At 35.1% G+C, this 12,113-nt stretch overlaps 1 pseudogene; it reads left to right on the forward strand.

Annotated features, from left to right (window-relative positions):
• LOC113231374 overlaps positions 1-11,071 on the forward strand; it is a 24,848-nt pseudogene extending 13,777 nt beyond the window's left edge.
• The last annotated feature ends 1,042 nt before the right edge of the window (positions 11,072-12,113 follow it).

Raw genomic sequence — 12,113 nt, forward strand, 5'->3', positions numbered from 1 at the left:
GGTAGAGTAAGCCATTGTCAACATGTTATTTTACGACTTTTTAGCATATACGGATTTAAAATTTGTATCTTTCCTTTGGGGTAGCTCTCAAGACCTGGTTTTTGGGAGAAAAACGGATTCTGGAAACTAGTACAACAAAAACTGTTTTGTTTTCAAGTAGGTACAGAAGAAGAGAGATAAAAAAGCCTCTCCTTGAGAGGCCTCCGTGGGATAGAATCCGGGCTCGCACCTCTGAGCTTTTTCGGCGAAAGAAAACATCGTGATGAAACTTCGAAGAAGTTTTGCAACCCTCGGAAAATATGTGGGGTTCCCAACCTACATTGGGATAGTGAGGCGGACTATGGCATAAACCCGCGCTTCCAGAGGAGACCCTTTATAAATGGGGTGATGATGAACAGAATAAACTTCTTTATTATTAGTAATATACGTGACTGAACGGTTACGATACTGGACTGCCACGCTAGAGGTCCCGGGTTCCACTCCTGTGCCGGGAGAAATATTTGTATGGCCTCACGAGAGAAATACATGTAGTATTTCTCTCGTGAGTTTGGGTGAAAATTGTGGTTGTTTGTGTGTGTCGATGGCACCCGCGTTACAGGGTTTCCCTAGTGCGGGGTTATGAGTGTGTGCGTGTTATTATTATATACCTATTTTTTCTTTTACAGAAATCAAAACAAATGATGCATCAAATACTACTAGAGTTGATGAAGGAGAATCGTTATAACAACACCAGTGTATGTTCCATTATAAACATTGGCTCTGTGGTTGTAGATTTTTTCGCTGTTTACAACAGACTGGAACCTGATGCGTTGATACATCACGAGAAGCTGGTACCGTTACTTACTGATTTGAATAAAGGTAATTAATAAGTATAGGAATAACTCCAAGAGTCAGAAAAAGCATTATATCCATGTAATAAGAGCGGGAAAGACGTTGTGCCTTGCGCATTGGCGGTCTGAGCGGAAGCGAAACGTCTTTTTCGCTCTTATGACACGAAATTAAAGCTTTTTCTGACCAGCTTAATGCGATTCAGTTTCGATATGCGTGATGCCTGCCTAAAGCAAGTATAATTAGTGAACTAATCTGCAAATGATTTTAATCGACTGAGTGCTGCACCATCGTCATCGCATCATAGCATCCAACTCTGACCTCTTTAACATCCAGACCCAGCCATCGAATATATAACCAGAAATAGAGACGAAACGTCATTTAATTTATTTGAAAACGATTGTGCCAAACTTAGACTATGGAAACTAATGTATATTGTGTAACATGTTATGTTGATAAATCAGACGTTATATGTATATGATGCATTTCGAGGTTGAAAACATAAACATGTTATTGTCTTTGTTTAGCCATTACGTGCTGTCTTAAGCCAAAAGAGATAGCATTGCATTGGTCTGTGTCAAACACGGGAATCGAAAATACGTAACGTCATCTTAAATGCCAACCGTGTCAATTTCGCAGTACATGAGGTACATGATACGGTTGTCAAAGAGACGTACATCAAATGTCAAAACAAATGTTTTTCCAAGTATTTTATTGAATTATTCGCATGTATTGTAATAAAATGGACAAAAATATTGACAGTGAGAACAATTAAGTATTAATGAAAATTTGTCGCTGCAGCATTACGGGATGTGGCATTTGAAAAAGCGAAGATCGACTGAATGTAACGTATTATTTTTCTGTCTATAAATCACACAAAAGCCCAAATATCTCATGTAATTAGACATATTTAAGTAGTTTATTCATAAATGTTGCCAAATTTTGCTTTGGTTTCTTCAGATTGCCCGTTTGTTTGTATATTTTGATGATTGTTGTTAACGATTATTTTGAGATAGTGTTGTTCTTGGAAGCGTCATATTATTGATATTCTATTATTAAAATAATTCAGTACGAGGTTTTTATTATTTTATTATTATTATTTTTACTATTTCAAGTTTACCTACAAATCAAAAAAGATAAAAGAATGGTTGGAAATCATACCGCCGTAAAATAGTGCCGAATATAAACATTGAATCAAAGACCATCTTCATTTATTCGCTTCATTTTGAAGAGTAAAATTTTAACATGACTTTGAATGTAACTAAGATTACATGATAATGCAATTCGATCATTAGGTTTATTGCTAAATAATTTTATATTGAATTTAGATTAAACAAGTCTCATTTACTAGGCATTCTCAGTTCCTGAAAACAAAATTATCCGCTCGTTTCTGATTTTTTCCCACAACTCTAACTACTAAAAATTCTTATTTTATAAGGCCAGCTTTACAATGACGATGTTGGTTTAACGTTGCCGGGTGAAGGCCAATACCAACGTATAGACAGCCTACTTGTCTTGCCTTGCCATCGTTCGGTGTCACTCGCCTAGCTGACCGAGTGAAGGCGAGCACTAACGTGTATAGAGCTCGTTTGACGTGCGTTGTCACAACTCGCAGTCGCTCGTGACTACTTGTCTCACTTCGGAGAAGTGTCAATTTTCTGCACAAATCAAAGGCGCTCGGCCAATAGCTTAGAGGATGGAAAAAAAATTAAAGAAAGGAGCTGCCCTAACTACAGAATCAACGTGCATATAACCAAAATTTGAAAGTTACAAATGGCGGATTTCTTTAGTGTTGTACCATAACCTATCGATAAGTCATTATCGACATGCAAATGTATGGCTTGAATGTTCTGAAACTGTTTTTTTTTGTTTCTTTAGTTTACTGTACCCAAAGTATGCCTAAACAAACACAAGTCTAATAATTAATCTCGAGTGGTATATTATTATAAATGTCAACACACACATTTAAACTTTTTTAAAATTTATTTTCAAGATTACAACTGCTAACTTATTTTGTAAAAGTCACCAAACTGCTGTGCAGTTTGTTGGCGACATGCGCATTCTTACTTAATTATACCTACTTTACTGGTATATAACATTACATATTATTAATTGTACTTACTAAATAAAGTATAAAAATTACTTTGAGAGGTATGCCTTTAACCTACATTTTAGTACATATTTACATATCGTCTTTAATTTAACTGTCAAGTACAAGTCTATTCAGGTTTCTGCGGATTCTAGTATTCACGTTACTGGCTTTCTTGTTTTCAGGAACTAGTAAATGAGTCTTGTTTAATCTAAATTGAACATAAAATTAATTACCAATAAACCTAATGATGGAATAGCATTGTCATGTAGTCTAGTTACATTCAAAGTTCTGTTAAAATTTGACTCTCAAAATGAAGCGAACAAATGAAGATGGTCTTTGATCCAACGTTTGTTTATATTCCGCAGTCCTATGATTTCCTACCATTCTTTCTTCCTTTTTTCATTTGTAGTCAAACTTGAAATACTAAATTTAAAAATTATAATAAAACAATAAAAACCTCGTAGTGAATTGTTTTAATAACAGAATATCGATAATATTTATGCTTACAAGATTAACACTATCTCAAAATAATCGTGTTGTTAACGATCAAAAAATATACAAACAAACAGGCAATCTAAAGTAACAAAAGCAAAATTTGGCAAGATTTATAAATAAACTACTTAAATAAGTCTAATCACATGAAATATTTGGACTATTGTGTGATTTATAGACAAAAAAATAACACATGCCTGTGCAATGTAACATTTGATTGATTTGCACTTTTTCTAAAGCTACATTCCTTAATGCTTAATACTTCCCTTTGACAACGGTATCATGTACCTCACGTACTGCGAAATGGACACGGTTGGCATTTAAGATGACGTTACGTATTTTCGATTCCCGTGTTTGACACAGACCAATGTAATGCTATCTCTCTTGGCTTAAGACTGCACGTAATAGTTAAACAAAGACAATAACATGTTTATGTTTTCGACATCAAAATGCATCATATACATTTATATGTATATGATGCATTTATATGTATATGATGCATTCGTCTGATCTATATATATCAACGTAACATGTCCTTTACTTTCCATAGTCTAAGGCCAATAGTAGTCAATCACATTGTATAATCAGACATTTGCATGCTATTTAATATATGCGAGACAAGTTTATACGAACACTGTCTCTTGTTACATTTCCTGTTATGCCATGATTTAAATAAACGTATGATTATAACATTATTATTGATAATATTACTACTTGCATTTATTTCCAAAATTAAATGGAAGTATTAAAGATTCACTTAAATCAGTCACTGATATTAATTCTATACCAATGCATAAATACAAAAAGCTTACACTATTTGGAATTTGTTTAAAAATTTCTGTATGAAAATATGAATCTTGAGGTTGGAAATGTATAGGATTTATATTTCAAAGTTTTGTCTTTCTTATATACTTACTCTCAAATTATAAATATTTTTTTCTGTGCAAATTCACTTTTCGTAATATTTGTGTATTTGTAAAGCAAAACAATAAGTTCAAAATTTCATGTGACATTCCCGGGTATTCCCATATAACCTCAAATATTCCTAAATGGAATATTGATCTACTTTAATTAAATGATTGCATATCGATAATGACTTATCGATACATTATGGTACGACACTAAAGAAATCCGCCATTACGACTCATCCGTAGAACAAAGATCTATGTGCAAGACTGCTTGTTCTCAGGACATAGTACATTTCGTTCGTTTTTCTTCGCTGTGGATGTCAGATTGACCATTGTTCGATCTTATATTTCCGAAACGAAATAAGATATATGAATTCTCACAACACACAACACCTGTACATAGGCCTTAGTTTGAATAACGAAATTATTCTTTCGAGAATTTCGTGCTTATTTTCAATCACATCGGACTCTGTTCTTCGGATGAGTCGATTTGTTCGTTCAATTCTTGTTTAGGTATGCACGTTCATACCGTAGTTAGGGCAGATCCTTTCTTTTATTTTTTTCCATCCTCTCAGATGCCAAATCATTTAAAAGTGATGTAAGGCCCATTTACCTGATGAGTTGCCAGGGATGGATGACCCTTATTTAGTCTCTATTTCTGGTTATATACTCGATGGACCCTGCAAAGAAGAAGAATAATAATAATCTTTGTTTCTATCTTGACAAAGTTATAAAAGTACAATGGGGAAACCGCTAAACGCCCAATGTACATATAAATGTACTAAATATTATTACATACTTCAGGTTCAAGCAAGCGTGCTCTCAGTTTTGTATGAAAAAATGTTTTTCTGGGCACCTTATCGTATATATGTATAGAATATAATAGTCCTACATTTAGTAGATATGCACTTGGTGTTTACGTGATCTTGGGAATAATATTATCTAGGGCTGAATCATATATCATAGTATGTACATTTTGGTGGATACGGGACCTTAGGAGGTTAAGAGAAGGCAAGTGTTCCATTGTACAGGCTATAATTTCGTGACTAAACCGTGACCTTACAAGTGTTCTTTTTAATTATAGTGCAATCTGAATGCAAAGTTGTCAGCAATCTACTCTGCTCCGGAGACGACTTTAAATACGAAGTAAAGAACTATAAAAGTAAAGAAGTATCCATGGAACAACTTTTGAAGAGATTGAAGCTTCTATATACATTAGTGAGCAAGATAAACTCCTTACTTCACCCTAAAGAAAATGAGGAGCTATTCGAATGCGAAGAAGCGCCCATTAAGAACTTAACGCATACAATTAATAAGAATCAAGTCACTTACGTGAACTCTCCTAAGAGGCCTATCAATATGTCCCGAAGCATTTTTGCTAGAACTACGAACACGAGATCGTATTCTAAAAAATTCCCATTAGCAAAATTAACTCAACATTTAAAAGCAAAGAAAGACGAACTCAGTTTCGCTGTGAAAGTAGATGAGCTTTTCAATTTGTCCGAATTGAAACCTGATAATCGTACACAGACATTGGTCAATAAAAATCTGAAAGTGATCCGTGAAGCTTCCGTATTGTATAATTTCTCGCCGAATAAACGATCGTCTTTGAGGAAGGCAGTTCTAAGTAGACATTGCAAATTGCATCTGGATAATATAAAAGCTAACAATACTGAGTATAGTGTTTATTCTGACAAGGGAAGCCTTATGGATGAAGCCACAAGTCTTCAAGTTACAGGTGAGTTGTTATTTCTCAATAAAATACAATATAATACCGCAAGAGACATTTTGACATCATCCTTCTCCTCAGTCGGTCCCTCGCTGCTCAGGGACTATGAGCAAGTACACCATCAATAAATCTTCTCCACTGCACTCTGTCTTTGGCTAGGTGGAATGCGATGCTCACTGGTAATGCCAGACTTTCAGCCACCTGGTCACACCATCGTTTCGAATTTCGACACACGAAATGATTTTTTATTTTACCAGTTGATGGGACGAACAAATGGGGCGTCTGGTGGTAAGCGACACGCCGACCCATAGCAAAACGCAAAGATCTGAAGGGCACTGACACTGGGCCCGTCACCCTGAGACATAAGTTGACAAGTCCCATGTGCCTGTAATTTAGCCAGTACCCTTACACCTCAAAACCGGAACGCAGTAATGCACGCATTATTGCTTCAGACCATTATATGATTGTTGTATAATTTACTTGTGTAAACGTTTGGACTTTGTTGTTGGACTATTTAGTCAGATAACTAAACTGTCAGATATAAAACGTGTATGCAACTTTACTGGTTAGGTATTAACCACAAAAACACTTAAATCCGCGTATGTAGTAATGGTAAAAAGCGCGTATCTGTTCCAAACCAAATTTCACAGGCGGGGGATGTAATGTTATTACGCTGTTATTTCAATGGCTACGACTTTCATTTTTGCACAGTAAGAATTAATTAATATTGTCTACGGACTCATAACCAGGGCTGGGCAGTATTTGAATTACTTGTATTTGAAATACGTATTTAAAATACAAATACGTATTTTGTATTTGTATTTCAATTACTCCCTAAAAATGTATTTTGTAATTGGTATTTCAAATACCTGACCGTAATGTATTTTGTAATTTGTATTTCAAATACTTTCGTTGTAAAATACATTTCAACAAAATACTTTTTTCTTTTCAATGTACAGCCTATTGTGTGACGTGCATAGATTTATATCAGTGTTGGGCATTAATCAATTAAATTTCAATCAGATTAAAAAATCTATTCAATTGCAATTGATTTCGATTGAATTGATTTTAATTGCAATTTGATTAATTTTATTAGTTGTTCTAAGAAACAATTGAAACTAACAATTAAAACCGAAACTATCAAGTAAAAGTGTCATTACGAATATGGGTTAGGGGATGGGTTTGGGGTGGGTTAGGGGGTCGGTTAGGGGATCGGTTGAGGGTTAGGGGTCAGTTGGGGGTCGGTTAGCAGGTTAGTTAAGGGGTCGGTTAGGGAGTCCCAACCGACCACTTAACCGGTCCCCAACCGACCCCCCAACCGGACCCTAACCGACCCCCTACCGACACCTAACCGACCCCCAAACCGACACCTTAATCGACCTCCAACCGGACCCCGTAATCGAGCCCCTATCTGAGCCCCTAACTGACCCCCCAACCGGCACACTAACCGACCCCCCAACTGACCCCCCCAACCTTCGTGGTGGTATTATGTGTGAAGAACTACATACAAAAAATATATGTAATTTGATTGAAGTCGTTGTAAATGACGAAGTAAATGCAAGTGATCAATTGCTTTTTTGCAAAGAGTATCTATTATATGTATGTATGTGTATATGTGTGTGTGTGAGTGCGTGTGTGTGCGTGCGTGCGTGCGTGCGTACGTGCGTGCGTGCGTGCGTGCGTGCGTGCGTGCGTGCCTGCTTGCGTGCGTGCCTGCGTGCGTGCGTGCGTGCGTCCGTTTGTGTAAAGCGGAACGTTCAAAAAATGAAGTATGAAATTATTTGATTTTTAATTCGGGACTTAATCACGTATAAACATATTTTATTTACCTCGACGTTTCGGACATATTGCAACGTCCATGGTCTCGCAGGGACTGAAGAGGCGGGTGTCAGCATCTTCTAGTTGTGCGCGTTTTTCTAACTACCCGCACTTTATCTTCATTACTTATTTGTGCACTAGGGTTCTCACTACACCGACACACAACACTCACGACATCTTAAATACTCGTATTCAATGCAGTAGAAGCACATTTGCAGGTGGCAACAGTGCATGGTATTGTCAAAGACGTCAAAGTCATCTTTTCGCGGTTATAACTTAGAGTAGCAGGGTTCTAGGGTTATAGCCGCCATTTTGCGGTTGGTTTAAATTGCACATTTGCATCCTTTATAGGCCGAGTAGATAGGGATAACGTATCGCGTGAGCGGCTAATTTGTGTTGTGAACGTGTTATGAATGGCATTTACACGTATATACAGTATTCGACATGTATAGGAATATTAATAATAATTATACGTACTTCGTGCTCTGAAGTATGGTTGTATTGGTTTAACAGTTTTTTTCTGGTAAAACTGAATATTTAAAACTTCTTTTTCAAGATATGTATTGTGGAAGGAAATGCTTTGAAGGAAATTGTTGGTTTCCACATGTCGCGATAAGTATACTAATAAAGTATTTTGTAATTTGTATTTGTATTTTGTATTTTAAATACACCCCATGAAAGTATTTTGTATTTTGTATTTCAAATACACCTCAAGAAAGTATTTGGTATTTTGTATTTTAAATACATTTAAGGAAGTATTTTGTAATTTGTATTTCAATTAAGATGTAGCATGTATTTTGCCCAGCCCTGCTCATAACAATAGATTCCCGTAAATCACGCTAATTTGATTACGCGGATTTGATTTGGCGACTAAATTACCCGAAATGGAGACTCATAATCAAATGCTAGTTACGCGTAATTGACTATCTCCGACGACATGACTAACAGTCGTATAAGGGGTCACTTATACGACCTGCTTGTTTGTTGGGAAATTATTAAACAGTTGTCTAATATTAATGCAAAACACCATATTCTGTACTATACTGCCCTTCAACGAATTACTGCTTTGCGGCAGAAGTAAGTAAGGTACTTAAGGTAAGGTACTTCCTTGGACGAACTCTTTCACAAGGAGCTCTACCTAGTGCGACTAAATATAAATAAAGTTCACTTCTATTATCTACTTTACTAGAAATTGAGAATTTCTTTATTTAGTGATGTGAAGATAATTCTAACGAAGGTACTTTTAGTGAGAAGATATTATAAGATACAAACGAGTATAACATATGGAATTTTGTTATAATTAATACAAAGATCGAACATTTAGAAAAAATCCCTTCGATCCGGCCGGATTCGAACCGACGTCTCCTAGCAAACCGTGCCAGACGCTTCTCTCGCCAGACGAATTTTTTGTAAGTGTTCAATCTTTGTATTAATAATTATAACAAATAAAAATAGTTTAATTTCTAAAATATATTCATATTTTACATACCTTCATTGAGGCGTGAAGAGGCATATTGTAGGCAGGCAGGGTGGAGGTGGCTAGTGCAGTGAGGGTTTCATCGCTGCACTAGGTTCCTTCGCGTTTGGATACCACTTTCCACTTAACATCAGGTGGAGTGGAGTCATTTGCCTGTCATGTATAAAAAAAAAAAAAATACCTTCTACACGATAAAAGAAATTTGTCCTGTAAAGTTATAAAGCTTCGTTTTTTAAAAGAACTTTTATTTATCACCAGGTATCGGTTGTTTCAGATATTTTAAACCAGATGAGCGACATTACTACAACTTTTTCCAACAAAACATTTAAATGTTTCAACAGTAACAAAATAAACGACAAACAAAATCAGGATTGTAATAAAGAATTAAACATATTAAGGATTAATATAAACAATGTGAATACGATATCTAAACACATATGGAATATACCAGTGAATGCGAGTACAGTGGAAATGGCCTTAGATGACAGTGCGGCTACAGCAGTTTCAAACGTTACCCAACCTTCTGATGTCACAACTTTAGAAAGAATCAACGATATAGATTTGGTTGAAAGCAAGTTGAGTGACCTTAGATTTATGGAGGAGACCAGTCTCTAAGCAGTATTTACCGTCATACACTACTGTTTAGAGGAATGAAGAAGAACAAAGGTTGAATTATGATAACAATGTTCATATAAAGCATTGTGCCCTGTTTATCAAATTTTACAACTCGTAAAAAATCATGGAATGCCGATTAATTCCGTCTTAAAATTTTGACAAGTGTCTTGCATAATCCTGCATACATTTTTAAAATTAGATTTTATTTTATTAAAATGTGGTCAAGTGATTCAAGTGGCAAAGGAAATATTAAAATTATGCAACCAAGAACAACACAAAATAGTATATTTTTTATCGAGCTTAAGTCAGGGTGTCTATTAATTCGAGGGTTTATATTGGCTGTTAGTTTCGAGGCGAAAACTCTATTTTTCACTTCGTTTGCGAGAAAAAAAAATTTCAATCGTTTTGGGTCTTCAAGAAAATTACGAACCAAAATTCTGAAGTTTTCGAGGTATTTTTTTTCTCAACTAGACATAGATACCACAAACGCACTAACGCGAGAAATTAATATGGCGCCACTGTCTTATGCGGAAAAGGCACTGAACTAAAATCGAGCGTACTACTGGCTGTATGAGTTTGTTCACTCGAAGTAAATTAAAAAATGAGGTACTTTTTTCCAAGGATTAAAGGACGCACTTTTTCCCGCTACGTAAGGCTACATTGACGTACTTTTATAGCATGTGGAGTGAAAAATTTGAAAGAAAAGGCGGGAATACGTTGTCGCTAGTTTTTTTAATGTCCCATTAAGATTAGGCAACGACGACAACCATTCAGCCATACGATTTAGTAGAACTTAATGAGCTAAGGGATTAAAAAAGTGGCGGTAAAGGAAAATGGCAGAATACCTACAATTCTAGTTTCAGAACTTACAAGTATGAATCCATATCGTTCCAGTTTACGGGTCCTATAGATTTTTTTGATAAACATAATTCCCATGAACTTGTAAAAACTTTATTGGAAAATGTAACTCGTGAACATGTAGACCGTTTTGATGAACGGGGCAGGACGTTTAATTTGAAGCAAGAATTATTTCAATCATCTTTTGTTTTCATTTAAACGTCTGGTATACTCACTGGTTTGTGGGTATACTATTATATGTGGCAAGTAGTACATACGAACATTGTTATCATATAGGAAATGAAACTATGCTTTCGGATCTGATTCGTGGATATTTGTCTTTTCTGTTTCGGACCCTTTACTGGGTCACGTCACAGCTGACTGTATGTTTGAAAAAAAATACGATTTATATCCGAAAAAATAGTTTCATTTCCTGTGTGTAACAATCGGGAAAATCTAAGAACATGACTTTGTTATCATAATCAATACTACTTTTTTCTAGCGTTTCTCTAAATGTGTCTTTGACTATTTTATGAATTAAGTGTACTATGTTATAGATCGAAAATATTTTTAAGTATGGTGTAAAAGTAATGGGTGTTACATATCCTTATTTAGACTAAGTTTTACTAAAAGATTCGGTATGAATTTTATATATTTTTATAAACATAATAAATCGAGTTTACATTTTTTTGTAGTTTTATTTCAGCGTACACTATTTTGTGACATCACCATTTCACTCTAAAGTTTGAATATACCAATATGATACCAATGCGAAAGTAGAATTGGGATTTTCTAGAGATGTATAGTATAGACTTTCGAAGATTACAGTATAAGTAAAACAATTTATAATGTTCTTGAAAATGATTATTGGCCCACGACTTATACAATAATAAATACTTTTACAAGAACAAACACAAAAAATAAAAGACACAAACAACAGACAGCCTTTTTGCTAGATAGCAATCTCTTTCAAATTGTTGTTAAATAAAAATATACGTGGCGTATATTTTACAGCCATTAAAAAGCCGTATTTTGGTACCTACAGTAAGGGACGAATTAGGGTAACAGCTTTTCGCAAAAGACGCTCGTAAGAAAGCATCTCATGACTAGTTTAAAAAAAAATCGATCGTAAAGGAGTTACATTAAATTAAAATTAATACACATACAAGATATACAACGTACAAAGTATATCAAATAGATTATATATTAATATATATTTGAGGAGCCTTGCAAATTAGTTAGGAACCTTAAATTGGTAGGTCGATGTAGGGAATGAACATTATTCACAACTAACAAATGTAACACTAAGTTGTTGTC

The sequence above is a fragment of the Hyposmocoma kahamanoa genome, unplaced genomic scaffold (genome assembly GCF_003589595.1).
Source record: "Hyposmocoma kahamanoa isolate Upper Pololo Valley unplaced genomic scaffold, ASM358959v1 65, whole genome shotgun sequence".
Taxonomy (NCBI): domain Eukaryota; kingdom Metazoa; phylum Arthropoda; class Insecta; order Lepidoptera; family Cosmopterigidae; genus Hyposmocoma; species Hyposmocoma kahamanoa.